Raw genomic sequence first — 23,347 nt, 5'->3', positions numbered from 1 at the left:
CTTACTTGAACAAATCCATTGTCAAAGGTATTTGGACGGGTGCGTGTTCACTAATGCTGACGATTGGCGAAGTACTTCCATTCTTCAACGAGCAAACCCCGCTACACTTGCCAGGGATTCGCCATACGATCCTTAAGGGTTCGTGTGGGCGAGGAGATTTACATGCGCAAGTTCCACGAAACACCCTGTGTTTTCCGTCCTTCCAGAGCCCGGATAGCTCAGTCGGCAGAGCATCAGACTTTTAATCTGAGGGTCCAGGGTTCAAGTCCCTGTTCGGGCGGCGTGCGTTCAAACCCTGTCGGAGCGGTCCACCTTTGACTCTCTCTCATATACCTCACTTTGAGGAAGCAATGGAAGCTTTTAATCTTGAGGGTCCAGCTTTCGAGTCCCTGCGTGAGCTGTGTGTTCAAACTACACAGCGTGACTTGGTGGCACGCCTTACTTTGAGACAAAGGACGCAAAAAGCCAGCTGTCACCAAGCTTTCGGCTGAACCTAAAGTTCCCTGACCGGGAATCGAACCCGGGCCGCGGCGGTGAAAGCGCCGAATCCTAGCCACTAGACCACCAGGGAGAGGCTTGAAAGACCGTTGCGTCAGCAAAGGCTTTCTTCTTTCGTATCTCAACTGGAGAGAGAATGGGGGATCGCATGCCTTCCTCGCCAGAAAAAACCCCTCTCTCGTTCACCCTTCGATAGCTCAGTTGGTAGAGCGGAGGACTGTAGGTCAAACGCGGTTAGAAATCCTTAGGTCGCTGGTTCAAATCCGGCTCGAAGGAGGCATGTTTTGGGGTCAAATATTGCCTATCCGACAGCAAGGCTACTCTACCGGCAGGGAAACCCGCCCCCATTTTAAAAGAGGTCTCAAAACAGGTTTCCCTGACCGGGAATCGAACCCGGGCCGCGGCGGTGAGAGCGCCGAATCCTAGCCACTAGGCCACCAGGGAGAGCTCTGCTTCCTCGGGCTCACTCTGCTCGCTCACTGTCAAAGATGAGGGCCAAGTTGCAAGGCTAAGCTTTCAAATGAACCTACCACCAGGGAGCGCTTGGCTTCCTCTTGCGCCAGAAAAGGCACCGCTGAGATTTGAACTCAGGATCTCCTGTTTACTAGACAGGCGCTTTGACCAACTAAGCCACGGCGCCTTGCTTGGCGCTCCACGACGGGCTCAGGCTGCTGTTTTCTCTTCGGTTAGGTGCTTTAAGGTTTTCAAACAAGAAAACACTCGTCCCTGGGTGGGCTCGAACCACCATCCTTTCGGTTAACAGCCGAACGCGCTAACCAATTGCGCCACAGAGACCCTGTCTCCACAGGACCAGGACTCGAAAAAATGGAAGGAAACGCTGGGAGACGTGGGCCAAAACTCCCCATGATGAAGAGGAGGAGGAGCGGCCATACTAATAACTCTTCCTGTGATCTGTCAACGGGAGTTTGGGAAGCAAAGACAACGACTCTGGTGGGACTCCAACCCACAACCTTTGAATGGCTTTTCTTTGCCCTGCCTAGAAGTGGTGGCATGACTCACTTTGAGGGAAAGCAATCAGAGCTTGATTTTGCCAGTTCTGTAAAAGAGTGAGCTCTCACTGCGTCCGCAAGAAAGACGTCCTTTTCCCGATGGAGGGCCACACATAATCTCCGCTGACCCCGACGTGATTTGAACACGCAACCTTCTGATCTGGAGTCAGACGCGCTACCGTTGCGCCACGAGGCCCACGTGCATGCAAGGAGGCAACATTCAGACGTGGACTCTGATGTGCAAACGCTGTGCCGCAAAGTGCGCTCAGAGTACCAACTATGGCGTGAACGCCATCAGGATTGACGTTCCAATGGACGTCGCCAAGCTTCTCCTGGGATTCAACGAGATTAGTGCCTGTGCAACACTACCTGAACGATTCCACAGAACACGTCCCCAAAAACGCAATTCTAATTGCAACCTGACTGAGATCACGCAGACTCAGTCTCGTGACCCCTGCAGCTGTTCATTGAAACCAATCTCATAACAAGTTCAAAATCTAACTCCTTCATACGATCCATATTGTCCTTACTTGAACAAATCCATTGTCAAAGGTATTTGGACGGGTGCGTGTTCACTAATGCTGACGATTGGCGAAGTACTTCCATTCTTCAACGAGCAAACCCCGCTACACTTGCCAGGGATTCGCCATACGATCCTTAAGGGTTCGTGTGGGCGAGGAGATTTACATGCGCAAGTTCCACGAAACACCCTGTGTTTTCCGTCCTTCCAGAGCCCGGATAGCTCAGTCGGCAGAGCATCAGACTTTTAATCTGAGGGTCCAGGGTTCAAGTCCCTGTTCGGGCGGCGTGCGTTCAAACCCTGTCGGAGCGGTCCACCTTTGACTCTCTCTCATATACCTCACTTTGAGGAAGCAATGGAAGCTTTTAATCTTGAGGGTCCAGCTTTCGAGTCCCTGCGTGAGCTGTGTGTTCAAACTACACAGCGTGACTTGGTGGCACGCCTTACTTTGAGACAAAGGACGCAAAAAGCCAGCTGTCACCAAGCTTTCGGCTGAACCTAAAGTTCCCTGACCGGGAATCGAACCCGGGCCGCGGCGGTGAAAGCGCCGAATCCTAGCCACTAGACCACCAGGGAGAGGCTTGAAAGACCGTTGCGTCAGCAAAGGCTTTCTTCTTTCGTATCTCAACTGGAGAGAGAATGGGGGATCGCATGCCTTCCTCGCCAGAAAAAACCCCTCTCTCGTTCACCCTTCGATAGCTCAGTTGGTAGAGCGGAGGACTGTAGGTCAAACGCGGTTAGAAATCCTTAGGTCGCTGGTTCAAATCCGGCTCGAAGGAGGCATGTTTTGGGGTCAAATATTGCCTATCCGACAGCAAGGCTACTCTACCGGCAGGGAAACCCGCCCCCATTTTAAAAGAGGTCTCAAAACAGGTTTCCCTGACCGGGAATCGAACCCGGGCCGCGGCGGTGAGAGCGCCGAATCCTAGCCACTAGGCCACCAGGGAGAGCTCTGCTTCCTCGGGCTCACTCTGCTCGCTCACTGTCAAAGATGAGGGCCAAGTTGCAAGGCTAAGCTTTCAAATGAACCTACCACCAGGGAGCGCTTGGCTTCCTCTTGCGCCAGAAAAGGCACCGCTGAGATTTGAACTCAGGATCTCCTGTTTACTAGACAGGCGCTTTGACCAACTAAGCCACGGCGCCTTGCTTGGCGCTCCACGACGGGCTCAGGCTGCTGTTTTCTCTTCGGTTAGGTGCTTTAAGGTTTTCAAACAAGAAAACACTCGTCCCTGGGTGGGCTCGAACCACCATCCTTTCGGTTAACAGCCGAACGCGCTAACCAATTGCGCCACAGAGACCCTGTCTCCACAGGACCAGGACTCGAAAAAATGGAAGGAAACGCTGGGAGACGTGGGCCAAAACTCCCCATGATGAAGAGGAGGAGGAGCGGCCATACTAATAACTCTTCCTGTGATCTGTCAACGGGAGTTTGGGAAGCAAAGACAACGACTCTGGTGGGACTCCAACCCACAACCTTTGAATGGCTTTTCTTTGCCCTGCCTAGAAGTGGTGGCATGACTCACTTTGAGGGAAAGCAATCAGAGCTTGATTTTGCCAGTTCTGTAAAAGAGTGAGCTCTCACTGCGTCCGCAAGAAAGACGTCCTTTTCCCGATGGAGGGCCACACATAATCTCCGCTGACCCCGACGTGATTTGAACACGCAACCTTCTGATCTGGAGTCAGACGCGCTACCGTTGCGCCACGAGGCCCACGTGCATGCAAGGAGGCAACATTCAGACGTGGACTCTGATGTGCAAACGCTGTGCCGCAAAGTGCGCTCAGAGTACCAACTATGGCGTGAACGCCATCAGGATTGACGTTCCAATGGACGTCGCCAAGCTTCTCCTGGGATTCAACGAGATTAGTGCCTGTGCAACACTACCTGAACGATTCCACAGAACACGTCCCCAAAAACGCAATTCTAATTGCAACCTGACTGAGATCACGCAGACTCAGTCTCGTGACCCCTGCAGCTGTTCATTGAAACCAATCTCATAACAAGTTCAAAATCTAACTCCTTCATACGATCCATATTGTCCTTACTTGAACAAATCCATTGTCAAAGGTATTTGGACGGGTGCGTGTTCACTAATGCTGACGATTGGCGAAGTACTTCCATTCTTCAACGAGCAAACCCCGCTACACTTGCCAGGGATTCGCCATACGATCCTTAAGGGTTCGTGTGGGCGAGGAGATTTACATGCGCAAGTTCCACGAAACACCCTGTGTTTTCCGTCCTTCCAGAGCCCGGATAGCTCAGTCGGCAGAGCATCAGACTTTTAATCTGAGGGTCCAGGGTTCAAGTCCCTGTTCGGGCGGCGTGCGTTCAAACCCTGTCGGAGCGGTCCACCTTTGACTCTCTCTCATATACCTCACTTTGAGGAAGCAATGGAAGCTTTTAATCTTGAGGGTCCAGCTTTCGAGTCCCTGCGTGAGCTGTGTGTTCAAACTACACAGCGTGACTTGGTGGCACGCCTTACTTTGAGACAAAGGACGCAAAAAGCCAGCTGTCACCAAGCTTTCGGCTGAACCTAAAGTTCCCTGACCGGGAATCGAACCCGGGCCGCGGCGGTGAAAGCGCCGAATCCTAGCCACTAGACCACCAGGGAGAGGCTTGAAAGACCGTTGCGTCAGCAAAGGCTTTCTTCTTTCGTATCTCAACTGGAGAGAGAATGGGGGATCGCATGCCTTCCTCGCCAGAAAAAACCCCTCTCTCGTTCACCCTTCGATAGCTCAGTTGGTAGAGCGGAGGACTGTAGGTCAAACGCGGTTAGAAATCCTTAGGTCGCTGGTTCAAATCCGGCTCGAAGGAGGCATGTTTTGGGGTCAAATATTGCCTATCCGACAGCAAGGCTACTCTACCGGCAGGGAAACCCGCCCCCATTTTAAAAGAGGTCTCAAAACAGGTTTCCCTGACCGGGAATCGAACCCGGGCCGCGGCGGTGAGAGCGCCGAATCCTAGCCACTAGGCCACCAGGGAGAGCTCTGCTTCCTCGGGCTCACTCTGCTCGCTCACTGTCAAAGATGAGGGCCAAGTTGCAAGGCTAAGCTTTCAAATGAACCTACCACCAGGGAGCGCTTGGCTTCCTCTTGCGCCAGAAAAGGCACCGCTGAGATTTGAACTCAGGATCTCCTGTTTACTAGACAGGCGCTTTGACCAACTAAGCCACGGCGCCTTGCTTGGCGCTCCACGACGGGCTCAGGCTGCTGTTTTCTCTTCGGTTAGGTGCTTTAAGGTTTTCAAACAAGAAAACACTCGTCCCTGGGTGGGCTCGAACCACCATCCTTTCGGTTAACAGCCGAACGCGCTAACCAATTGCGCCACAGAGACCCTGTCTCCACAGGACCAGGACTCGAAAAAATGGAAGGAAACGCTGGGAGACGTGGGCCAAAACTCCCCATGATGAAGAGGAGGAGGAGCGGCCATACTAATAACTCTTCCTGTGATCTGTCAACGGGAGTTTGGGAAGCAAAGACAACGACTCTGGTGGGACTCCAACCCACAACCTTTGAATGGCTTTTCTTTGCCCTGCCTAGAAGTGGTGGCATGACTCACTTTGAGGGAAAGCAATCAGAGCTTGATTTTGCCAGTTCTGTAAAAGAGTGAGCTCTCACTGCGTCCGCAAGAAAGACGTCCTTTTCCCGATGGAGGGCCACACATAATCTCCGCTGACCCCGACGTGATTTGAACACGCAACCTTCTGATCTGGAGTCAGACGCGCTACCGTTGCGCCACGAGGCCCACGTGCATGCAAGGAGGCAACATTCAGACGTGGACTCTGATGTGCAAACGCTGTGCCGCAAAGTGCGCTCAGAGTACCAACTATGGCGTGAACGCCATCAGGATTGACGTTCCAATGGACGTCGCCAAGCTTCTCCTGGGATTCAACGAGATTAGTGCCTGTGCAACACTACCTGAACGATTCCACAGAACACGTCCCCAAAAACGCAATTCTAATTGCAACCTGACTGAGATCACGCAGACTCAGTCTCGTGACCCCTGCAGCTGTTCATTGAAACCAATCTCATAACAAGTTCAAAATCTAACTCCTTCATACGATCCATATTGTCCTTACTTGAACAAATCCATTGTCAAAGGTATTTGGACGGGTGCGTGTTCACTAATGCTGACGATTGGCGAAGTACTTCCATTCTTCAACGAGCAAACCCCGCTACACTTGCCAGGGATTCGCCATACGATCCTTAAGGGTTCGTGTGGGCGAGGAGATTTACATGCGCAAGTTCCACGAAACACCCTGTGTTTTCTGTCCTTCCAGAGCCCGGATAGCTCAGTCGGCAGAGCATCAGACTTTTAATCTGAGGGTCCAGGGTTCAAGTCCCTGTTCGGGCGGCGTGCGTTCAAACCCTGTCGGAGCGGTCCACCTTTGACTCTCTCTCATATACCTCACTTTGAGGAAGCAATGGAAGCTTTTAATCTTGAGGGTCCAGCTTTCGAGTCCCTGCGTGAGCTGTGTGTTCAAACTACACAGCGTGACTTGGTGGCACGCCTTACTTTGAGACAAAGGACGCAAAAAGCCAGCTGTCACCAAGCTTTCGGCTGAACCTAAAGTTCCCTGACCGGGAATCGAACCCGGGCCGCGGCGGTGAAAGCGCCGAATCCTAGCCACTAGACCACCAGGGAGAGGCTTGAAAGACCGTTGCGTCAGCAAAGGCTTTCTTCTTTCGTATCTCAACTGGAGAGAGAATGGGGGATCGCATGCCTTCCTCGCCAGAAAAAACCCCTCTCTCGTTCACCCTTCGATAGCTCAGTTGGTAGAGCGGAGGACTGTAGGTCAAACGCGGTTAGAAATCCTTAGGTCGCTGGTTCAAATCCGGCTCGAAGGAGGCATGTTTTGGGGTCAAATATTGCCTATCCGACAGCAAGGCTACTCTACCGGCAGGGAAACCCGCCCCCATTTTAAAAGAGGTCTCAAAACAGGTTTCCCTGACCGGGAATGGAACCCGGGCCGCGGCGGTGAGAGCGCCGAATCCTAGCCACTAGACCACCAGGGAGAGCTCTGCTTCCTCGGGCTCACTCTGCTCGCTCACTGTCAAAGATGAGGGCCAAGTTGCAAGGCTAAGCTTTCAAATGAACCTACCACCAGGGAGCGCTTGGCTTCCTCTTGCGCCAGAAAAGGCACCGCTGAGATTTGAACTCAGGATCTCCTGTTTACTAGACAGGCGCTTTGACCAACTAAGCCACGGCGCCTTGCTTGGCGCTCCACGACGGGCTCAGGCTGCTGTTTTCTCTTCGGTTAGGTGCTTTAAGGTTTTCAAACAAGAAAACACTCGTCCCTGGGTGGGCTCGAACCACCATCCTTTCGGTTAACAGCCGAACGCGCTAACCAATTGCGCCACAGAGACCCTGTCTCCACAGGACCAGGACTCGAAAAAATGGAAGGAAACGCTGGGAGACGTGGGCCAAAACTCCCCATGATGAAGAGGAGGAGGAGCGGCCATACTAATAACTCTTCCTGTGATCTGTCAACGGGAGTTTGGGAAGCAAAGACAACGACTCTGGTGGGACTCCAACCCACAACCTTTGAATGGCTTTTCTTTGCCCTGCCTAGAAGTGGTGGCATGACTCACTTTGAGGGAAAGCAATCAGAGCTTGATTTTGCCAGTTCTGTAAAAGAGTGAGCTCTCACTGCGTCCGCAAGAAAGACGTCCTTTTCCCGATGGAGGGCCACACATAATCTCCGCTGACCCCGACGTGATTTGAACACGCAACCTTCTGATCTGGAGTCAGACGCGCTACCGTTGCGCCACGAGGCCCACGTGCATGCAAGGAGGCAACATTCAGACGTGGACTCTGATGTGCAAACGCTGTGCCGCAAAGTGCGCTCAGAGTACCAACTATGGCGTGAACGCCATCAGGATTGACGTTCCAATGGACGTCGCCAAGCTTCTCCTGGGATTCAACGAGATTAGTGCCTGTGCAACACTACCTGAACGATTCCACAGAACACGTCCCCAAAAACGCAATTCTAATTGCAACCTGACTGAGATCACGCAGACTCAGTCTCGTGACCCCTGCAGCTGTTCATTGAAACCAATCTCATAACAAGTTCAAAATCTAACTCCTTCATACGATCCATATTGTCCTTACTTGAACAAATCCATTGTCAAAGGTATTTGGACGGGTGCGTGTTCACTAATGCTGACGATTGGCGAAGTACTTCCATTCTTCAACGAGCAAACCCCGCTACACTTGCCAGGGATTCGCCATACGATCCTTAAGGGTTCGTGTGGGCGAGGAGATTTACATGCGCAAGTTCCACGAAACACCCTGTGTTTTCCGTCCTTCCAGAGCCCGGATAGCTCAGTCGGCAGAGCATCAGACTTTTAATCTGAGGGTCCAGGGTTCAAGTCCCTGTTCGGGCGGCGTGCGTTCAAACCCTGTCGGAGCGGTCCACCTTTGACTCTCTCTCATATACCTCACTTTGAGGAAGCAATGGAAGCTTTTAATCTTGAGGGTCCAGCTTTCGAGTCCCTGCGTGAGCTGTGTGTTCAAACTACACAGCGTGACTTGGTGGCACGCCTTACTTTGAGACAAAGGACGCAAAAAGCCAGCTGTCACCAAGCTTTCGGCTGAACCTAAAGTTCCCTGACCGGGAATCGAACCCGGGCCGCGGCGGTGAAAGCGCCGAATCCTAGCCACTAGACCACCAGGGAGAGGCTTGAAAGACCGTTGCGTCAGCAAAGGCTTTCTTCTTTCGTATCTCAACTGGAGAGAGAATGGGGGATCGCATGCCTTCCTCGCCAGAAAAAACCCCTCTCTCGTTCACCCTTCGATAGCTCAGTTGGTAGAGCGGAGGACTGTAGGTCAAACGCGGTTAGAAATCCTTAGGTCGCTGGTTCAAATCCGGCTCGAAGGAGGCATGTTTTGGGGTCAAATATTGCCTATCCGACAGCAAGGCTACTCTACCGGCAGGGAAACCCGCCCCCATTTTAAAAGAGGTCTCAAAACAGGTTTCCCTGACCGGGAATCGAACCCGGGCCGCGGCGGTGAGAGCGCCGAATCCTAGCCACTAGGCCACCAGGGAGAGCTCTGCTTCCTCGGGCTCACTCTGCTCGCTCACTGTCAAAGATGAGGGCCAAGTTGCAAGGCTAAGCTTTCAAATGAACCTACCACCAGGGAGCGCTTGGCTTCCTCTTGCGCCAGAAAAGGCACCGCTGAGATTTGAACTCAGGATCTCCTGTTTACTAGACAGGCGCTTTGACCAACTAAGCCACGGCGCCTTGCTTGGCGCTCCACGACGGGCTCAGGCTGCTGTTTTCTCTTCGGTTAGGTGCTTTAAGGTTTTCAAACAAGAAAACACTCGTCCCTGGGTGGGCTCGAACCACCATCCTTTCGGTTAACAGCCGAACGCGCTAACCAATTGCGCCACAGAGACCCTGTCTCCACAGGACCAGGACTCGAAAAAATGGAAGGAAACGCTGGGAGACGTGGGCCAAAACTCCCCATGATGAAGAGGAGGAGGAGCGGCCATACTAATAACTCTTCCTGTGATCTGTCAACGGGAGTTTGGGAAGCAAAGACAACGACTCTGGTGGGACTCCAACCCACAACCTTTGAATGGCTTTTCTTTGCCCTGCCTAGAAGTGGTGGCATGACTCACTTTGAGGGAAAGCAATCAGAGCTTGATTTTGCCAGTTCTGTAAAAGAGTGAGCTCTCACTGCGTCCGCAAGAAAGACGTCCTTTTCCCGATGGAGGGCCACACATAATCTCCGCTGACCCCGACGTGATTTGAACACGCAACCTTCTGATCTGGAGTCAGACGCGCTACCGTTGCGCCACGAGGCCCACGTGCATGCAAGGAGGCAACATTCAGACGTGGACTCTGATGTGCAAACGCTGTGCCGCAAAGTGCGCTCAGAGTACCAACTATGGCGTGAACGCCATCAGGATTGACGTTCCAATGGACGTCGCCAAGCTTCTCCTGGGATTCAACGAGATTAGTGCCTGTGCAACACTACCTGAACGATTCCACAGAACACGTCCCCAAAAACGCAATTCTAATTGCAACCTGACTGAGATCACGCAGACTCAGTCTCGTGACCCCTGCAGCTGTTCATTGAAACCAATCTCATAACAAGTTCAAAATCTAACTCCTTCATACGATCCATATTGTCCTTACTTGAACAAATCCATTGTCAAAGGTATTTGGACGGGTGCGTGTTCACTAATGCTGACGATTGGCGAAGTACTTCCATTCTTCAACGAGCAAACCCCGCTACACTTGCCAGGGATTCGCCATACGATCCTTAAGGGTTCGTGTGGGCGAGGAGATTTACATGCGCAAGTTTCACGAAACACCCTGTGTTTTCCGTCCTTCCAGAGCCCGGATAGCTCAGTCGGCAGAGCATCAGACTTTTAATCTGAGGGTCCAGGGTTCAAGTCCCTGTTCGGGCGGCGTGCGTTCAAACCCTGTCGGAGCGGTCCACCTTTGACTCTCTCTCATATACCTCACTTTGAGGAAGCAATGGAAGCTTTTAATCTTGAGGGTCCAGCTTTCGAGTCCCTGCGTGAGCTGTGTGTTCAAACTACACAGCGTGACTTGGTGGCACGCCTTACTTTGAGACAAAGGACGCAAAAAGCCAGCTGTCACCAAGCTTTCGGCTGAACCTAAAGTTCCCTGACCGGGAATCGAACCCGGGCCACGGCGGTGAAAGCGCCGAATCCTAGCCACTAGACCACCAGGGAGAGGCTTGAAAGACCGTTGCGTCAGCAAAGGCTTTCTTCTTTCGTATCTCAACTGGAGAGAGAATGGGGGATCGCATGCCTTCCTCGCCAGAAAAAACCCCTCTCTCGTTCACCCTTCGATAGCTCAGTTGGTAGAGCGGAGGACTGTAGGTCAAACGCGGTTAGAAATCCTTAGGTCGCTGGTTCAAATCCGGCTCGAAGGAGGCATGTTTTGGGGTCAAATATTGCCTATCCGACAGCAAGGCTACTCTACCGGCAGGGAAACCCGCCCCCATTTTAAAAGAGGTCTCAAAACAGGTTTCCCTGACCGGGAATCGAACCCGGGCCGCGGCGGTGAGAGCGCCGAATCCTAGCCACTAGGCCACCAGGGAGAGCTCTGCTTCCTCGGGCTCACTCTGCTCGCTCACTGTCAAAGATGAGGGCCAAGTTGCAAGGCTAAGCTTTCAAATGAACCTACCACCAGGGAGCGCTTGGCTTCCTCTTGCGCCAGAAAAGGCACCGCTGAGATTTGAACTCAGGATCTCCTGTTTACTAGACAGGCGCTTTGACCAACTAAGCCACGGCGCCTTGCTTGGCGCTCCACGACGGGCTCAGGCTGCTGTTTTCTCTTCGGTTAGGTGCTTTAAGGTTTTCAAACAAGAAAACACTCGTCCCTGGGTGGGCTCGAACCACCATCCTTTCGGTTAACAGCCGAACGCGCTAACCAATTGCGCCACAGAGACCCTGTCTCCACAGGACCAGGACTCGAAAAAATGGAAGGAAACGCTGGGAGACGTGGGCCAAAACTCCCCATGATGAAGAGGAGGAGGAGCGGCCATACTAATAACTCTTCCTGTGATCTGTCAACGGGAGTTTGGGAAGCAAAGACAACGACTCTGGTGGGACTCCAACCCACAACCTTTGAATGGCTTTTCTTTGCCCTGCCTAGAAGTGGTGGCATGACTCACTTTGAGGGAAAGCAATCAGAGCTTGATTTTGCCAGTTCTGTAAAAGAGTGAGCTCTCACTGCGTCCGCAAGAAAGACGTCCTTTTCCCGATGGAGGGCCACACATAATCTCCGCTGACCCCGACGTGATTTGAACACGCAACCTTCTGATCTGGAGTCAGACGCGCTACCGTTGCGCCACGAGGCCCACGTGCATGCAAGGAGGCAACATTCAGACGTGGACTCTGATGTGCAAACGCTGTGCCGCAAAGTGCGCTCAGAGTACCAACTATGGCGTGAACGCCATCAGGATTGACGTTCCAATGGACGTCGCCAAGCTTCTCCTGGGATTCAACGAGATTAGTGCCTGTGCAACACTACCTGAACGATTCCACAGAACACGTCCCCAAAAACGCAATTCTAATTGCAACCTGACTGAGATCACGCAGACTCAGTCTCGTGACCCCTGCAGCTGTTCATTGAAACCAATCTCATAACAAGTTCAAAATCTAACTCCTTCATACGATCCATATTGTCCTTACTTGAACAAATCCATTGTCAAAGGTATTTGGACGGGTGCGTGTTCACTAATGCTGACGATTGGCGAAGTACTTCCATTCTTCAACGAGCAAACCCCGCTACACTTGCCAGGGATTCGCCATACGATCCTTAAGGGTTCGTGTGGGCGAGGAGATTTACATGCGCAAGTTCCACGAAACACCCTGTGTTTTCTGTCCTTCCAGAGCCCGGATAGCTCAGTCGGCAGAGCATCAGACTTTTAATCTGAGGGTCCAGGGTTCAAGTCCCTGTTCGGGCGGCGTGCGTTCAAACCCTGTCGGAGCGGTCCACCTTTGACTCTCTCTCATATACCTCACTTTGAGGAAGCAATGGAAGCTTTTAATCTTGAGGGTCCAGCTTTCGAGTCCCTGCGTGAGCTGTGTGTTCAAACTACACAGCGTGACTTGGTGGCACGCCTTACTTTGAGACAAAGGACGCAAAAAGCCAGCTGTCACCAAGCTTTCGGCTGAACCTAAAGTTCCCTGACCGGGAATCGAACCCGGGCCGCGGCGGTGAAAGCGCCGAATCCTAGCCACTAGACCACCAGGGAGAGGCTTGAAAGACCGTTGCGTCAGCAAAGGCTTTCTTCTTTCGTATCTCAACTGGAGAGAGAATGGGGGATCGCATGCCTTCCTCGCCAGAAAAAACCCCTCTCTCGTTCACCCTTCGATAGCTCAGTTGGTAGAGCGGAGGACTGTAGGTCAAACGCGGTTAGAAATCCTTAGGTCGCTGGTTCAAATCCGGCTCGAAGGAGGCATGTTTTGGGGTCAAATATTGCCTATCCGACAGCAAGGCTACTCTACCGGCAGGGAAACCCGCCCCCATTTTAAAAGAGGTCTCAAAACAGGTTTCCCTGACCGGGAATGGAACCCGGGCCGCGGCGGTGAGAGCGCCGAATCCTAGCCACTAGACCACCAGGGAGAGCTCTGCTTCCTCGGGCTCACTCTGCTCGCTCACTGTCAAAGATGAGGGCCAAGTTGCAAGGCTAAGCTTTCAAATGAACCTACCACCAGGGAGCGCTTGGCTTCCTCTTGCGCCAGAAAAGGCACCGCTGAGATTTGAACTCAGGATCTCCTGTTTACTAGACAGGCGCTTTGACCAACTAAGCCACGGCGCCTTGCTTGGCGCTCCACGACGGGCTCAGGCTGCTGTTTTCTCTTCGGTTAGGTGCTTTAAGGTTTTCAAACAAGAAAACACTCGTCCCTGGGTGGGCTCGAACCACCATCCTTTCGGTTAACAGCCGAACGCGCTAACCAATTGCGCCACAGAGACCCTGTCTCCACAGGACCAGGACTCGAAAAAATGGAAGGAAACGCTGGGAGACGTGGGCCAAAACTCCCCATGATGAAGAGGAGGAGGAGCGGCCATACTAATAACTCTTCCTGTGATCTGTCAACGGGAGTTTGGGAAGCAAAGACAACGACTCTGGTGGGACTCCAACCCACAACCTTTGAATGGCTTTTCTTTGCCCTGCCTAGAAGTGGTGGCATGACTCACTTTGAGGGAAAGCAATCAGAGCTTGATTTTGCCAGTTCTGTAAAAGAGTGAGCTCTCACTGCGTCCGCAAGAAAGACGTCCTTTTCCCGATGGAGGGCCACACATAATCTCCGCTGACCCCGACGTGATTTGAACACGCAACCTTCTGATCTGGAGTCAGACGCGCTACCGTTGCGCCACGAGGCCCACGTGCATGCAAGGAGGCAACATTCAGACGTGGACTCTGATGTGCAAACGCTGTGCCGCAAAGTGCGCTCAGAGTACCAACTATGGCGTGAACGCCATCAGGATTGACGTTCCAATGGACGTCGCCAAGCTTCTCCTGGGATTCAACGAGATTAGTGCCTGTGCAACACTACCTGAACGATTCCACAGAACACGTCCCCAAAAACGCAATTCTAATTGCAACCTGACTGAGATCACGCAGACTCAGTCTCGTGACCCCTGCAGCTGTTCATTGAAACCAATCTCATAACAAGTTCAAAATCTAACTCCTTCATACGATCCATATTGTCCTTACTTGAACAAATCCATTGTCAAAGGTATTTGGACGGGTGCGTGTTCACTAATGCTGACGATTGGCGAAGTACTTCCATTCTTCAACGAGCAAACCCCGCTACACTTGCCAGGGATTCGCCATACGATCCTTAAGGGTTCGTGTGGGCGAGGAGATTTACATGCGCAAGTTCCACGAAACACCCTGTGTTTTCCGTCCTTCCAGAGCCCGGATAGCTCAGTCGGCAGAGCATCAGACTTTTAATCTGAGGGTCCAGGGTTCAAGTCCCTGTTCGGGCGGCGTGCGTTCAAACCCTGTCGGAGCGGTCCACCTTTGACTCTCTCTCATATACCTCACTTTGAGGAAGCAATGGAAGCTTTTAATCTTGAGGGTCCAGCTTTCGAGTCCCTGCGTGAGCTGTGTGTTCAAACTACACAGCGTGACTTGGTGGCACGCCTTACTTTGAGACAAAGGACGCAAAAAGCCAGCTGTCACCAAGCTTTCGGCTGAACCTAAAGTTCCCTGACCGGGAATCGAACCCGGGCCGCGGCGGTGAAAGCGCCGAATCCTAGCCACTAGACCACCAGGGAGAGGCTTGAAAGACCGTTGCGTCAGCAAAGGCTTTCTTCTTTCGTATCTCAACTGGAGAGAGAATGGGGGATCGCATGCCTTCCTCGCCAGAAAAAACCCCTCTCTCGTTCACCCTTCGATAGCTCAGTTGGTAGAGCGGAGGACTGTAGGTCAAACGCGGTTAGAAATCCTTAGGTCGCTGGTTCAAATCCGGCTCGAAGGAGGCATGTTTTGGGGTCAAATATTGCCTATCCGACAGCAAGGCTACTCTACCGGCAGGGAAACCCGCCCCCATTTTAAAAGAGGTCTCAAAACAGGTTTCCCTGACCGGGAATCGAACCCGGGCCGCGGCGGTGAGAGCGCCGAATCCTAGCCACTAGGCCACCAGGGAGAGCTCTGCTTCCTCGGGCTCACTCTGCTCGCTCACTGTCAAAGATGAGGGCCAAGTTGCAAGGCTAAGCTTTCAAATGAACCTACCACCAGGGAGCGCTTGGCTTCCTCTTGCGCCAGAAAAGGCACCGCTGAGATTTGAACTCAGGATCTCCTGTTTACTAGACAGGCGCTTTGACCAACTAAGCCACGGCGCCTTGCTTGGCGCTCCACGACGGGCTCAGGCTGCTGTTTTCTCTTCGGTTAGGTGCTTTAAGGTTTTCAAACAAGAAAACACTCGTCCCTGGGTGGGCTCGAACCACCATCCTTTCGGTTAACAGCCGAACGCGCTAACCAATTGCGCCACAGAGACCCTGTCTCCACAGGACCAGGACTCGAAAAAATGGAAGGAAACGCTGGGAGACGTGGGCCAAAACTCCCCATGATGAAGAGGAGGAGGAGCGGCCATACTAATAACTCTTCCTGTGATCTGTCAACGGGAGTTTGGGAAGCAAAGACAACGACTCTGGTGGGACTCCAACCCACAACCTTTGAATGGCTTTTCTTTGCCCTGCCTAGAAGTGGTGGCATGACTCACTTTGAGGGAAAGCAATCAGAGCTTGATTTTGCCAGTTCTGTAAAAGAGTGAGCTCTCACTGCGTCCGCAAGAAAGACGTCCTTTTCCCGATGGAGGGCCACACATAATCTCCGCTGACCCCGACGTGATTTGAACACGCAACCTTCTGATCTGGAGTCAGACGCGCTACCGTTGCGCCACGAGGCCCACGTGCATGCAAGGAGGCAACATTCAGACGTGGACTCTGATGTGCAAACGCTGTGCCGCAAAGTGCGCTCAGAGTACCAACTATGGCGTGAACGCCATCAGGATTGACGTTCCAATGGACGTCGCCAAGCTTCTCCTGGGATTCAACGAGATTAGTGCCTGTGCAACACTACCTGAACGATTCCACAGAACACGTCCCCAAAAACGCAATTCTAATTGCAACCTGACTGAGATCACGCAGACTCAGTCTCGTGACCCCTGCAGCTGTTCATTGAAACCAATCTCATAACAAGTTCAAAATCTAACTCCTTCATACGATCCATATTGTCCTTACTTGAACAAATCCATTGTCAAAGGTATTTGGACGGGTGCGTGTTCACTAATGCTGACGATTGGCGAAGTACTTCCATTCTTCAACGAGCAAACCCCGCTACACTTGCCAGGGATTCGCCATACGATCCTTAAGGGTTCGTGTGGGCGAGGAGATTTACATGCGCAAGTTCCACGAAACACCCTGTGTTTTCCGTCCTTCCAGAGCCCGGATAGCTCAGTCGGCAGAGCATCAGACTTTTAATCTGAGGGTCCAGGGTTCAAGTCCCTGTTCGGGCGGCGTGCGTTCAAACCCTGTCGGAGCGGTCCACCTTTGACTCTCTCTCATATACCTCACTTTGAGGAAGCAATGGAAGCTTTTAATCTTGAGGGTCCAGCTTTCGAGTCCCTGCGTGAGCTGTGTGTTCAAACTACACAGCGTGACTTGGTGGCACGCCTTACTTTGAGACAAAGGACGCAAAAAGCCAGCTGTCACCAAGCTTTCGGCTGAACCTAAAGTTCCCTGACCGGGAATCGAACCCGGGCCGCGGCGGTGAAAGCGCCGAATCCTAGCCACTAGACCACCAGGGAGAGGCTTGAAAGACCGTTGCGTCAGCAAAGGCTTTCTTCTTTCGTATCTCAACTGGAGAGAGAATGGGGGATCGCATGCCTTCCTCGCCAGAAAAAACCCCTCTCTCGTTCACCCTTCGATAGCTCAGTTGGTAGAGCGGAGGACTGTAGGTCAAACGCGGTTAGAAATCCTTAGGTCGCTGGTTCAAATCCGGCTCGAAGGAGGCATGTTTTGGGGTCAAATATTGCCTATCCGACAGCAAGGCTACTCTACCGGCAGGGAAACCCGCCCCCATTTTAAAAGAGGTCTCAAAACAGGTTTCCCTGACCGGGAATCGAACCCGGGCCGCTAGGCCACCAGGGAGAGCTCTGCTTCCTCGGGCTCACTCTGCTCGCTCACTGTCAAAGATGAGGGCCAAGTTGCAAGGCTAAGCTTTCAAATGAACCTACCACCAGGGAGCGCTTGGCTTCCTCTTGCGCCAGAAAAGGCACCGCTGAGATTTGAACTCAGGATCTCCTGTTTACTAGACAGGCGCTTTGACCAACTAAGCCACGGCGCCTTGCTTGGCGCTCCACGACGGGCTCAGGCTGCTGTTTTCTCTTCGGTTAGGTGCTTTAAGGTTTTCAAACAAGAAAACACTCGTCCCTGGGTGGGCTCGAACCACCATCCTTTCGGTTAACAGCCGAACGCGCTAACCAATTGCGCCACAGAGACCCTGTCTCCACAGGACCAGGACTCGAAAAAATGGAAGGAAACGCTGGGAGACGTGGGCCAAAACTCCCCATGATGAAGAGGAGGAGGAGCGGCCATACTAATAACTCTTCCTGTGATCTGTCAACGGGAGTTTGGGAAGCAAAGACAACGACTCTGGTGGGACTCCAACCCACAACCTTTGAATGGCTTTTCTTTGCCCTGCCTAGAAGTGGTGGCATGACTCACTTTGAGGGAAAGCAATCAGAGCTTGATTTTGCCAGTTCTGTAAAAGAGTGAGCTCTCACTGCGTCCGCAAGAAAGACGTCCTTTTCCCGATGGAGGGCCACACATAATCTCCGCTGACCCCGACGTGATTTGAACACGCAACCTTCTGATCTGGAGTCAGACGCGCTACCGTTGCGCCACGAGGCCCACGTGCATGCAAGGAGGCAACATTCAGACGTGGACTCTGATGTGCAAACGCTGTGCCGCAAAGTGCGCTCAGAGTACCAACTATGGCGTGAACGCCATCAGGATTGACGTTCCAATGGACGTCGCCAAGCTTCTCCTGGGATTCAACGAGATTAGTGCCTGTGCAACACTACCTGAACGATTCCACAGAACACGTCCCCAAAAACGCAATTCTAATTGCAACCTGACTGAGATCACGCAGACTCAGTCTCGTGACCCCTGCAGCTGTTCATTGAAACCAATCTCATAACAAGTTCAAAATCTAACTCCTTCATACGATCCATATTGTCCTTACTTGAACAAATCCATTGTCAAAGGTATTTGGACGGGTGCGTGTTCACTAATGCTGACGATTGGCGAAGTACTTCCATTCTTCAACGAGCAAACCCCGCTACACTTGCCAGGGATTCGCCATACGATCCTTAAGGGTTCGTGTGGGCGAGGAGATTTACATGCGCAAGTTCCACGAAACACCCTGTGTTTTCCGTCCTTCCAGAGCCCGGATAGCTCAGTCGGCAGAGCATCAGACTTTTAATCTGAGGGTCCAGGGTTCAAGTCCCTGTTCGGGCGGCGTGCGTTCAAACCCTGTCGGAGCGGTCCACCTTTGACTCTCTCTCATATACCTCACTTTGAGGAAGCAATGGAAGCTTTTAATCTTGAGGGTCCAGCTTTCGAGTCCCTGCGTGAGCTGTGTGTTCAAACTACACAGCGTGACTTGGTGGCACGCCTTACTTTGAGACAAAGGACGCAAAAAGCCAGCTGTCACCAAGCTTTCGGCTGAACCTAAAGTTCCCTGACCGGGAATCGAACCCGGGCCACGGCGGTGAAAGCGCCGAATCCTAGCCACTAGACCACCAGGGAGAGGCTTGAAAGACCGTTGCGTCAGCAAAGGCTTTCTTCTTTCGTATCTCAACTGGAGAGAGAATGGGGGATCGCATGCCTTCCTCGCCAGAAAAAACCCCTCTCTCGTTCACCCTTCGATAGCTCAGTTGGTAGAGCGGAGGACTGTAGGTCAAACGCGGTTAGAAATCCTTAGGTCGCTGGTTCAAATCCGGCTCGAAGGAGGCATGTTTTGGGGTCAAATATTGCCTATCCGACAGCAAGGCTACTCTACCGGCAGGGAAACCCGCCCCCATTTTAAAAGAGGTCTCAAAACAGGTTTCCCTGACCGGGAATCGAACCCGGGCCGCGGCGGTGAGAGCGCCGAATCCTAGCCACTAGGCCACCAGGGAGAGCTCTGCTTCCTCGGGCTCACTCTGCTCGCTCACTGTCAAAGATGAGGGCCAAGTTGCAAGGCTAAGCTTTCAAATGAACCTACCACCAGGGAGCGCTTGGCTTCCTCTTGCGCCAGAAAAGGCACCGCTGAGATTTGAACTCAGGATCTCCTGTTTACTAGACAGGCGCTTTGACCAACTAAGCCACGGCGCCTTGCTTGGCGCTCCACGACGGGCTCAGGCTGCTGTTTTCTCTTCGGTTAGGTGCTTTAAGGTTTTCAAACAAGAAAACACTCGTCCCTGGGTGGGCTCGAACCACCATCCTTTCGGTTAACAGCCGAACGCGCTAACCAATTGCGCCACAGAGACCCTGTCTCCACAGGACCAGGACTCGAAAAAATGGAAGGAAACGCTGGGAGACGTGGGCCAAAACTCCCCATGATGAAGAGGAGGAGGAGCGGCCATACTAATAACTCTTCCTGTGATCTGTCAACGGGAGTTTGGGAAGCAAAGACAACGACTCTGGTGGGACTCCAACCCACAACCTTTGAATGGCTTTTCTTTGCCCTGCCTAGAAGTGGTGGCATGACTCACTTTGAGGGAAAGCAATCAGAGCTTGATTTTGCCAGTTCTGTAAAAGAGTGAGCTCTCACTGCGTCCGCAAGAAAGACGTCCTTTTCCCGATGGAGGGCCACACATAATCTCCGCTGACCCCGACGTGATTTGAACACGCAACCTTATGATTTGGAGTCAGACGCGCTACCGTTGCGCCACGAGGCCCACGTGCATGCAAGGAGGCAACATTCAGACGTGGACTCTGATGTGCAAACGCTGTGCCGCAAAGTGCGCTCAGAGTACCAACTATGGCGTGAACGCCATCAGGATTGACGTTCCAATGGACGTCGCCAAGCTTCTCCTGGGATTCAACGAGATTAGTGCCTGTGCAACACTACCTGAACGATTCCACAGAACACGTCCCCAAAAACGCAATTCTAATTGCAACCTGACTGAGATCACGCAGACTCAGTCTCGTGACCCCTGCAGCTGTTCATTGAAACCAATCTCATAACAAGTTCAAAATCTAACTCCTTCATACGATCCATATTGTCCTTACTTGAACAAATCCATTGTCAAAGGTATTTGGACGGGTGCGTGTTCACTAATGCTGACGATTGGCGAAGTACTTCCATTCTTCAACGAGCAAACCCCGCTACACTTGCCAGGGATTCGCCATACGATCCTTAAGGGTTCGTGTGGGCGAGGAGATTTACATGCGCAAGTTCCACGAAACACCCTGTGTTTTCTGTCCTTCCAGAGCCCGGATAGCTCAGTCGGCAGAGCATCAGACTTTTAATCTGAGGGTCCAGGGTTCAAGTCCCTGTTCGGGCGGCGTGCGTTCAAACCCTGTCGGAGCGGTCCACCTTTGACTCTCTCTCATATACCTCACTTTGAGGAAGCAATGGAAGCTTTTAATCTTGAGGGTCCAGCTTTCGAGTCCCTGCGTGAGCTGTGTGTTCAAACTACACAGCGTGACTTGGTGGCACGCCTTACTTTGAGACAAAGGACGCAAAAAGCCAGCTGTCACCAAGCTTTCGGCTGAACCTAAAGTTCCCTGACCGGGAATCGAACCCGGGCCGCGGCGGTGAAAGCGCCGAATCCTAGCCACTAGACCACCAGGGAGAGGCTTGAAAGACCGTTGCGTCAGCAAAGGCTTTCTTCTTTCGTATCTCAACTGGAGAGAGAATGGGGGATCGCATGCCTTCCTCGCCAGAAAAAACCCCTCTCTCGTTCACCCTTCGATAGCTCAGTTGGTAGAGCGGAGGACTGTAGGTCAAACGCGGTTAGAAATCCTTAGGTCGCTGGTTCAAATCCGGCTCGAAGGAGGCATGTTTTGGGGTCAAATATTGCCTATCCGACAGCAAGGCTACTCTACCGGCAGGGAAACCCGCCCCCATTTTAAAAGAGGTCTCAAAACAGGTTTCCCTGACCGGGAATGGAACCCGGGCCGCGGCGGTGAGAGCGCCGAATCCTAGCCACTAGACCACCAGGGAGAGCTCTGCTTCCTCGGGCTCACTCTGCTCGCTCACTGTCAAAGATGAGGGCCAAGTTGCAAGGCTAAGCTTTCAAATGAACCTACCACCAGGGAGCGCTTGGCTTCCTCTTGCGCCAGAAAAGGCACCGCTGAGATTTGAACTCAGGATCTCCTGTTTACTAGACAGGCGCTTTGACCAACTAAGCCACGGCGCCTTGCTTGGCGCTCCACGACGGGCTCAGGCTGCTGTTTTCTCTTCGGTTAGGTGCTTTAAGGTTTTCAAACAAGAAAACACTCGTCCCTGGGTGGGCTCGAACCACCATCCTTTCGGTTAACAGCCGAACGCGCTAACCAATTGCGCCACAGAGACCCTGTCTCCACAGGACCAGGACTCGAAAAAATGGAAGGAAACGCTGGGAGACGTGGGCCAAAACTCCCCATGATGAAGAGGAGGAGGAGCGGCCATACTAATAACTCTTCCTGTGATCTGTCAACGGGAGTTTGGGAAGCAAAGACAACGACTCTGGTGGGACTCCAACCCACAACCTTTGAATGGCTTTTCTTTGCCCTGCCTAGAAGTGGTGGCATGACTCACTTTGAGGGAAAGCAATCAGAGCTTGATTTTGCCAGTTCTGTAAAAGAGTGAGCTCTCACTGCGTCCGCAAGAAAGACGTCCTTTTCCCGATGGAGGGCCACACATAATCTCCGCTGACCCCGACGTGATTTGAACACGCAACCTTCTGATCTGGAGTCAGACGCGCTACCGTTGCGCCACGAGGCCCACGTGCATGCAAGGAGGCAACATTCAGACGTGGACTCTGATGTGCAAACGCTGTGCCGCAAAGTGCGCTCAGAGTACCAACTATGGCGTGAACGCCATCAGGATTGACGTTCCAATGGACGTCGCCAAGCTTCTCCTGGGATTCAACGAGATTAGTGCCTGTGCAACACTACCTGAACGATTCCACAGAACACGTCCCCAAAAACGCAATTCTAATTGCAACCTGACTGAGATCACGCAGACTCAGTCTCGTGACCCCTGCAGCTGTTCATTGAAACCAATCTCATAACAAGTTCAAAATCTAACTCCTTCATACGATCCATATTGTCCTTACTTGAACAAATCCATTGTCAAAGGTATTTGGACGGGTGCGTGTTCACTAATGCTGACGATTGGCGAAGTACTTCCATTCTTCAACGAGCAAACCCCGCTACACTTGCCAGGGATTCGCCATACGATCCTTAAGGGTTCGTGTGGGCGAGGAGATTTACATGCGCAAGTTCCACGAAACACCCTGTGTTTTCCGTCCTTCCAGAGCCCGGATAGCTCAGTCGGCAGAGCATCAGACTTTTAATCTGAGGGTCCAGGGTTCAAGTCCCTGTTCGGGCGGCGTGCGTTCAAACCCTGTCGGAGCGGTCCACCTTTGACTCTCTCTCATATACCTCACTTTGAGGAAGCAATGGAAGCTTTTAATCTTGAGGGTCCAGCTTTCGAGTCCCTGCGTGAGCTGTGTGTTCAAACTACACAGCGTGACTTGGTGGCACGCCTTACTTTGAGACAAAGGACGCAAAAAGCCAGCTGTCACCAAGCTTTCGGCTGAACCTAAAGTTCCCTGACCGGGAATCGAACCCGGGCCGCGGCGGTGAAAGCGCCGAATCCTAGCCACTAGACCACCAGGGAGAGGCTTGAAAGACCGTTGCGTCAGCAAAGGCTTTCTTCTTTCGTATCTCAACTGGAGAGAGAATGGGGGATCGCATGCCTTCCTCGCCAGAAAAAACCCCTCTCTCGTTCACCCTTCGATAGCTCAGTTGGTAGAGCGGAGGACTGTAGGTCAAACGCGGTTAGAAATCCTTAGGTCGCTGGTTCAAATCCGGCTCGAAGGAGGCATGTTTTGGGGTCAAATATTGCCTATCCGACAGCAAGGCTACTCTACCGGCAGGGAAACCCGCCCCCATTTTAAAAGAGGTCTCAAAACAGGTTTCCCTGACCGGGAATGGAACCCGGGCCGCGGCGGTGAGAGCGCCGAATCCTAGCCACTAGACCACCAGGGAGAGCTCTGCTTCCTCGGGCTCACTCTGCTCGCTCACTGTCAAAGATGAGGGCCAAGTTGCAAGGCTAAGC

The 23,347-nt window shown here is 52.6% G+C and overlaps 59 non-coding genes across 59 annotated transcripts; 24 read left to right on the top strand and 35 right to left on the bottom strand.

Moving 5' to 3' along the window:
- The first annotated feature begins 207 nt into the window (after positions 1–207).
- trnak-uuu (transfer RNA lysine (anticodon UUU)) lies at positions 208–280 on the top strand. Its single transcript has one exon. It is a non-coding gene; the product is annotated as a tRNA-Lys (tRNA).
- A 404-nt stretch (positions 281–684) lies between these two features.
- trnay-gua (transfer RNA tyrosine (anticodon GUA)) lies at positions 685–774 on the top strand. The gene is given in 2 exon segments: positions 685–721; positions 739–774. It is a non-coding gene; the product is annotated as a tRNA-Tyr (tRNA).
- A 290-nt stretch (positions 775–1,064) lies between these two features.
- On the bottom strand, positions 1,065–1,138 carry trnat-agu (transfer RNA threonine (anticodon AGU)). The gene has a single exon. It is a non-coding gene; the product is annotated as a tRNA-Thr (tRNA).
- An 81-nt stretch (positions 1,139–1,219) lies between these two features.
- trnan-guu (transfer RNA asparagine (anticodon GUU)) lies at positions 1,220–1,293 on the bottom strand. Its single transcript has one exon. It is a non-coding gene; the product is annotated as a tRNA-Asn (tRNA).
- Positions 1,294–1,632: 339 nt separating this feature from the next.
- trnaw-cca (transfer RNA tryptophan (anticodon CCA)) lies at positions 1,633–1,704 on the bottom strand. The gene has a single exon. It is a non-coding gene; the product is annotated as a tRNA-Trp (tRNA).
- A 536-nt stretch (positions 1,705–2,240) lies between these two features.
- Positions 2,241–2,313, top strand: trnak-uuu (transfer RNA lysine (anticodon UUU)). The gene has a single exon. It is a non-coding gene; the product is annotated as a tRNA-Lys (tRNA).
- Positions 2,314–2,717: 404 nt separating this feature from the next.
- trnay-gua (transfer RNA tyrosine (anticodon GUA)) lies at positions 2,718–2,807 on the top strand. The gene is given in 2 exon segments: positions 2,718–2,754; positions 2,772–2,807. It is a non-coding gene; the product is annotated as a tRNA-Tyr (tRNA).
- Positions 2,808–3,097: 290 nt separating this feature from the next.
- Positions 3,098–3,171, bottom strand: trnat-agu (transfer RNA threonine (anticodon AGU)). Its single transcript has one exon. It is a non-coding gene; the product is annotated as a tRNA-Thr (tRNA).
- Positions 3,172–3,252: 81 nt separating this feature from the next.
- On the bottom strand, positions 3,253–3,326 carry trnan-guu (transfer RNA asparagine (anticodon GUU)). The gene has a single exon. It is a non-coding gene; the product is annotated as a tRNA-Asn (tRNA).
- A 339-nt stretch (positions 3,327–3,665) lies between these two features.
- trnaw-cca (transfer RNA tryptophan (anticodon CCA)) lies at positions 3,666–3,737 on the bottom strand. Its single transcript has one exon. It is a non-coding gene; the product is annotated as a tRNA-Trp (tRNA).
- Positions 3,738–4,273: 536 nt separating this feature from the next.
- Positions 4,274–4,346, top strand: trnak-uuu (transfer RNA lysine (anticodon UUU)). The gene has a single exon. It is a non-coding gene; the product is annotated as a tRNA-Lys (tRNA).
- Positions 4,347–4,750: 404 nt separating this feature from the next.
- On the top strand, positions 4,751–4,840 carry trnay-gua (transfer RNA tyrosine (anticodon GUA)). The gene is given in 2 exon segments: positions 4,751–4,787; positions 4,805–4,840. It is a non-coding gene; the product is annotated as a tRNA-Tyr (tRNA).
- Positions 4,841–5,130: 290 nt separating this feature from the next.
- Positions 5,131–5,204, bottom strand: trnat-agu (transfer RNA threonine (anticodon AGU)). The gene has a single exon. It is a non-coding gene; the product is annotated as a tRNA-Thr (tRNA).
- Positions 5,205–5,285: 81 nt separating this feature from the next.
- Positions 5,286–5,359, bottom strand: trnan-guu (transfer RNA asparagine (anticodon GUU)). Its single transcript has one exon. It is a non-coding gene; the product is annotated as a tRNA-Asn (tRNA).
- A 339-nt stretch (positions 5,360–5,698) lies between these two features.
- Positions 5,699–5,770, bottom strand: trnaw-cca (transfer RNA tryptophan (anticodon CCA)). The gene has a single exon. It is a non-coding gene; the product is annotated as a tRNA-Trp (tRNA).
- Positions 5,771–6,306: 536 nt separating this feature from the next.
- On the top strand, positions 6,307–6,379 carry trnak-uuu (transfer RNA lysine (anticodon UUU)). The gene has a single exon. It is a non-coding gene; the product is annotated as a tRNA-Lys (tRNA).
- A 404-nt stretch (positions 6,380–6,783) lies between these two features.
- On the top strand, positions 6,784–6,873 carry trnay-gua (transfer RNA tyrosine (anticodon GUA)). The gene is given in 2 exon segments: positions 6,784–6,820; positions 6,838–6,873. It is a non-coding gene; the product is annotated as a tRNA-Tyr (tRNA).
- Positions 6,874–7,163: 290 nt separating this feature from the next.
- trnat-agu (transfer RNA threonine (anticodon AGU)) lies at positions 7,164–7,237 on the bottom strand. Its single transcript has one exon. It is a non-coding gene; the product is annotated as a tRNA-Thr (tRNA).
- An 81-nt stretch (positions 7,238–7,318) lies between these two features.
- Positions 7,319–7,392, bottom strand: trnan-guu (transfer RNA asparagine (anticodon GUU)). The gene has a single exon. It is a non-coding gene; the product is annotated as a tRNA-Asn (tRNA).
- A 339-nt stretch (positions 7,393–7,731) lies between these two features.
- Positions 7,732–7,803, bottom strand: trnaw-cca (transfer RNA tryptophan (anticodon CCA)). The gene has a single exon. It is a non-coding gene; the product is annotated as a tRNA-Trp (tRNA).
- A 536-nt stretch (positions 7,804–8,339) lies between these two features.
- Positions 8,340–8,412, top strand: trnak-uuu (transfer RNA lysine (anticodon UUU)). Its single transcript has one exon. It is a non-coding gene; the product is annotated as a tRNA-Lys (tRNA).
- Positions 8,413–8,816: 404 nt separating this feature from the next.
- On the top strand, positions 8,817–8,906 carry trnay-gua (transfer RNA tyrosine (anticodon GUA)). Its single transcript is given in 2 exon segments — positions 8,817–8,853; positions 8,871–8,906. It is a non-coding gene; the product is annotated as a tRNA-Tyr (tRNA).
- Positions 8,907–9,196: 290 nt separating this feature from the next.
- Positions 9,197–9,270, bottom strand: trnat-agu (transfer RNA threonine (anticodon AGU)). The gene has a single exon. It is a non-coding gene; the product is annotated as a tRNA-Thr (tRNA).
- Positions 9,271–9,351: 81 nt separating this feature from the next.
- On the bottom strand, positions 9,352–9,425 carry trnan-guu (transfer RNA asparagine (anticodon GUU)). Its single transcript has one exon. It is a non-coding gene; the product is annotated as a tRNA-Asn (tRNA).
- Positions 9,426–9,764: 339 nt separating this feature from the next.
- On the bottom strand, positions 9,765–9,836 carry trnaw-cca (transfer RNA tryptophan (anticodon CCA)). Its single transcript has one exon. It is a non-coding gene; the product is annotated as a tRNA-Trp (tRNA).
- A 536-nt stretch (positions 9,837–10,372) lies between these two features.
- Positions 10,373–10,445, top strand: trnak-uuu (transfer RNA lysine (anticodon UUU)). Its single transcript has one exon. It is a non-coding gene; the product is annotated as a tRNA-Lys (tRNA).
- A 219-nt stretch (positions 10,446–10,664) lies between these two features.
- On the bottom strand, positions 10,665–10,736 carry trnae-uuc (transfer RNA glutamic acid (anticodon UUC)). The gene has a single exon. It is a non-coding gene; the product is annotated as a tRNA-Glu (tRNA).
- A 113-nt stretch (positions 10,737–10,849) lies between these two features.
- On the top strand, positions 10,850–10,939 carry trnay-gua (transfer RNA tyrosine (anticodon GUA)). Its single transcript is given in 2 exon segments — positions 10,850–10,886; positions 10,904–10,939. It is a non-coding gene; the product is annotated as a tRNA-Tyr (tRNA).
- Positions 10,940–11,229: 290 nt separating this feature from the next.
- Positions 11,230–11,303, bottom strand: trnat-agu (transfer RNA threonine (anticodon AGU)). The gene has a single exon. It is a non-coding gene; the product is annotated as a tRNA-Thr (tRNA).
- Positions 11,304–11,384: 81 nt separating this feature from the next.
- On the bottom strand, positions 11,385–11,458 carry trnan-guu (transfer RNA asparagine (anticodon GUU)). Its single transcript has one exon. It is a non-coding gene; the product is annotated as a tRNA-Asn (tRNA).
- A 339-nt stretch (positions 11,459–11,797) lies between these two features.
- On the bottom strand, positions 11,798–11,869 carry trnaw-cca (transfer RNA tryptophan (anticodon CCA)). The gene has a single exon. It is a non-coding gene; the product is annotated as a tRNA-Trp (tRNA).
- Positions 11,870–12,405: 536 nt separating this feature from the next.
- Positions 12,406–12,478, top strand: trnak-uuu (transfer RNA lysine (anticodon UUU)). The gene has a single exon. It is a non-coding gene; the product is annotated as a tRNA-Lys (tRNA).
- Positions 12,479–12,882: 404 nt separating this feature from the next.
- trnay-gua (transfer RNA tyrosine (anticodon GUA)) lies at positions 12,883–12,972 on the top strand. Its single transcript is given in 2 exon segments — positions 12,883–12,919; positions 12,937–12,972. It is a non-coding gene; the product is annotated as a tRNA-Tyr (tRNA).
- A 290-nt stretch (positions 12,973–13,262) lies between these two features.
- On the bottom strand, positions 13,263–13,336 carry trnat-agu (transfer RNA threonine (anticodon AGU)). Its single transcript has one exon. It is a non-coding gene; the product is annotated as a tRNA-Thr (tRNA).
- Positions 13,337–13,417: 81 nt separating this feature from the next.
- Positions 13,418–13,491, bottom strand: trnan-guu (transfer RNA asparagine (anticodon GUU)). Its single transcript has one exon. It is a non-coding gene; the product is annotated as a tRNA-Asn (tRNA).
- Positions 13,492–13,830: 339 nt separating this feature from the next.
- On the bottom strand, positions 13,831–13,902 carry trnaw-cca (transfer RNA tryptophan (anticodon CCA)). Its single transcript has one exon. It is a non-coding gene; the product is annotated as a tRNA-Trp (tRNA).
- A 536-nt stretch (positions 13,903–14,438) lies between these two features.
- trnak-uuu (transfer RNA lysine (anticodon UUU)) lies at positions 14,439–14,511 on the top strand. Its single transcript has one exon. It is a non-coding gene; the product is annotated as a tRNA-Lys (tRNA).
- A 404-nt stretch (positions 14,512–14,915) lies between these two features.
- On the top strand, positions 14,916–15,005 carry trnay-gua (transfer RNA tyrosine (anticodon GUA)). The gene is given in 2 exon segments: positions 14,916–14,952; positions 14,970–15,005. It is a non-coding gene; the product is annotated as a tRNA-Tyr (tRNA).
- Positions 15,006–15,295: 290 nt separating this feature from the next.
- On the bottom strand, positions 15,296–15,369 carry trnat-agu (transfer RNA threonine (anticodon AGU)). The gene has a single exon. It is a non-coding gene; the product is annotated as a tRNA-Thr (tRNA).
- An 81-nt stretch (positions 15,370–15,450) lies between these two features.
- On the bottom strand, positions 15,451–15,524 carry trnan-guu (transfer RNA asparagine (anticodon GUU)). Its single transcript has one exon. It is a non-coding gene; the product is annotated as a tRNA-Asn (tRNA).
- A 339-nt stretch (positions 15,525–15,863) lies between these two features.
- Positions 15,864–15,935, bottom strand: trnaw-cca (transfer RNA tryptophan (anticodon CCA)). Its single transcript has one exon. It is a non-coding gene; the product is annotated as a tRNA-Trp (tRNA).
- A 536-nt stretch (positions 15,936–16,471) lies between these two features.
- Positions 16,472–16,544, top strand: trnak-uuu (transfer RNA lysine (anticodon UUU)). Its single transcript has one exon. It is a non-coding gene; the product is annotated as a tRNA-Lys (tRNA).
- Positions 16,545–16,948: 404 nt separating this feature from the next.
- trnay-gua (transfer RNA tyrosine (anticodon GUA)) lies at positions 16,949–17,038 on the top strand. Its single transcript is given in 2 exon segments — positions 16,949–16,985; positions 17,003–17,038. It is a non-coding gene; the product is annotated as a tRNA-Tyr (tRNA).
- A 262-nt stretch (positions 17,039–17,300) lies between these two features.
- trnat-agu (transfer RNA threonine (anticodon AGU)) lies at positions 17,301–17,374 on the bottom strand. The gene has a single exon. It is a non-coding gene; the product is annotated as a tRNA-Thr (tRNA).
- Positions 17,375–17,455: 81 nt separating this feature from the next.
- trnan-guu (transfer RNA asparagine (anticodon GUU)) lies at positions 17,456–17,529 on the bottom strand. Its single transcript has one exon. It is a non-coding gene; the product is annotated as a tRNA-Asn (tRNA).
- Positions 17,530–17,868: 339 nt separating this feature from the next.
- On the bottom strand, positions 17,869–17,940 carry trnaw-cca (transfer RNA tryptophan (anticodon CCA)). The gene has a single exon. It is a non-coding gene; the product is annotated as a tRNA-Trp (tRNA).
- Positions 17,941–18,476: 536 nt separating this feature from the next.
- Positions 18,477–18,549, top strand: trnak-uuu (transfer RNA lysine (anticodon UUU)). Its single transcript has one exon. It is a non-coding gene; the product is annotated as a tRNA-Lys (tRNA).
- A 219-nt stretch (positions 18,550–18,768) lies between these two features.
- On the bottom strand, positions 18,769–18,840 carry trnae-uuc (transfer RNA glutamic acid (anticodon UUC)). The gene has a single exon. It is a non-coding gene; the product is annotated as a tRNA-Glu (tRNA).
- Positions 18,841–18,953: 113 nt separating this feature from the next.
- Positions 18,954–19,043, top strand: trnay-gua (transfer RNA tyrosine (anticodon GUA)). Its single transcript is given in 2 exon segments — positions 18,954–18,990; positions 19,008–19,043. It is a non-coding gene; the product is annotated as a tRNA-Tyr (tRNA).
- A 290-nt stretch (positions 19,044–19,333) lies between these two features.
- On the bottom strand, positions 19,334–19,407 carry trnat-agu (transfer RNA threonine (anticodon AGU)). Its single transcript has one exon. It is a non-coding gene; the product is annotated as a tRNA-Thr (tRNA).
- An 81-nt stretch (positions 19,408–19,488) lies between these two features.
- trnan-guu (transfer RNA asparagine (anticodon GUU)) lies at positions 19,489–19,562 on the bottom strand. Its single transcript has one exon. It is a non-coding gene; the product is annotated as a tRNA-Asn (tRNA).
- A 339-nt stretch (positions 19,563–19,901) lies between these two features.
- trnaw-cca (transfer RNA tryptophan (anticodon CCA)) lies at positions 19,902–19,973 on the bottom strand. The gene has a single exon. It is a non-coding gene; the product is annotated as a tRNA-Trp (tRNA).
- A 536-nt stretch (positions 19,974–20,509) lies between these two features.
- Positions 20,510–20,582, top strand: trnak-uuu (transfer RNA lysine (anticodon UUU)). Its single transcript has one exon. It is a non-coding gene; the product is annotated as a tRNA-Lys (tRNA).
- A 404-nt stretch (positions 20,583–20,986) lies between these two features.
- trnay-gua (transfer RNA tyrosine (anticodon GUA)) lies at positions 20,987–21,076 on the top strand. The gene is given in 2 exon segments: positions 20,987–21,023; positions 21,041–21,076. It is a non-coding gene; the product is annotated as a tRNA-Tyr (tRNA).
- Positions 21,077–21,366: 290 nt separating this feature from the next.
- Positions 21,367–21,440, bottom strand: trnat-agu (transfer RNA threonine (anticodon AGU)). The gene has a single exon. It is a non-coding gene; the product is annotated as a tRNA-Thr (tRNA).
- Positions 21,441–21,521: 81 nt separating this feature from the next.
- On the bottom strand, positions 21,522–21,595 carry trnan-guu (transfer RNA asparagine (anticodon GUU)). The gene has a single exon. It is a non-coding gene; the product is annotated as a tRNA-Asn (tRNA).
- Positions 21,596–21,934: 339 nt separating this feature from the next.
- trnaw-cca (transfer RNA tryptophan (anticodon CCA)) lies at positions 21,935–22,006 on the bottom strand. The gene has a single exon. It is a non-coding gene; the product is annotated as a tRNA-Trp (tRNA).
- A 536-nt stretch (positions 22,007–22,542) lies between these two features.
- trnak-uuu (transfer RNA lysine (anticodon UUU)) lies at positions 22,543–22,615 on the top strand. The gene has a single exon. It is a non-coding gene; the product is annotated as a tRNA-Lys (tRNA).
- A 404-nt stretch (positions 22,616–23,019) lies between these two features.
- trnay-gua (transfer RNA tyrosine (anticodon GUA)) lies at positions 23,020–23,109 on the top strand. Its single transcript is given in 2 exon segments — positions 23,020–23,056; positions 23,074–23,109. It is a non-coding gene; the product is annotated as a tRNA-Tyr (tRNA).
- The last annotated feature ends 238 nt before the right edge of the window (positions 23,110–23,347 follow it).

This window comes from Osmerus mordax, chromosome 27 (assembly GCF_038355195.1).
Source record: "Osmerus mordax isolate fOsmMor3 chromosome 27, fOsmMor3.pri, whole genome shotgun sequence".
NCBI classification, from domain to species: domain Eukaryota; kingdom Metazoa; phylum Chordata; class Actinopteri; order Osmeriformes; family Osmeridae; genus Osmerus; species Osmerus mordax.
The sequence above is the reverse complement of the archived record's forward strand: the minus strand, read 5'-3'. Positions and strand labels throughout refer to the sequence as shown.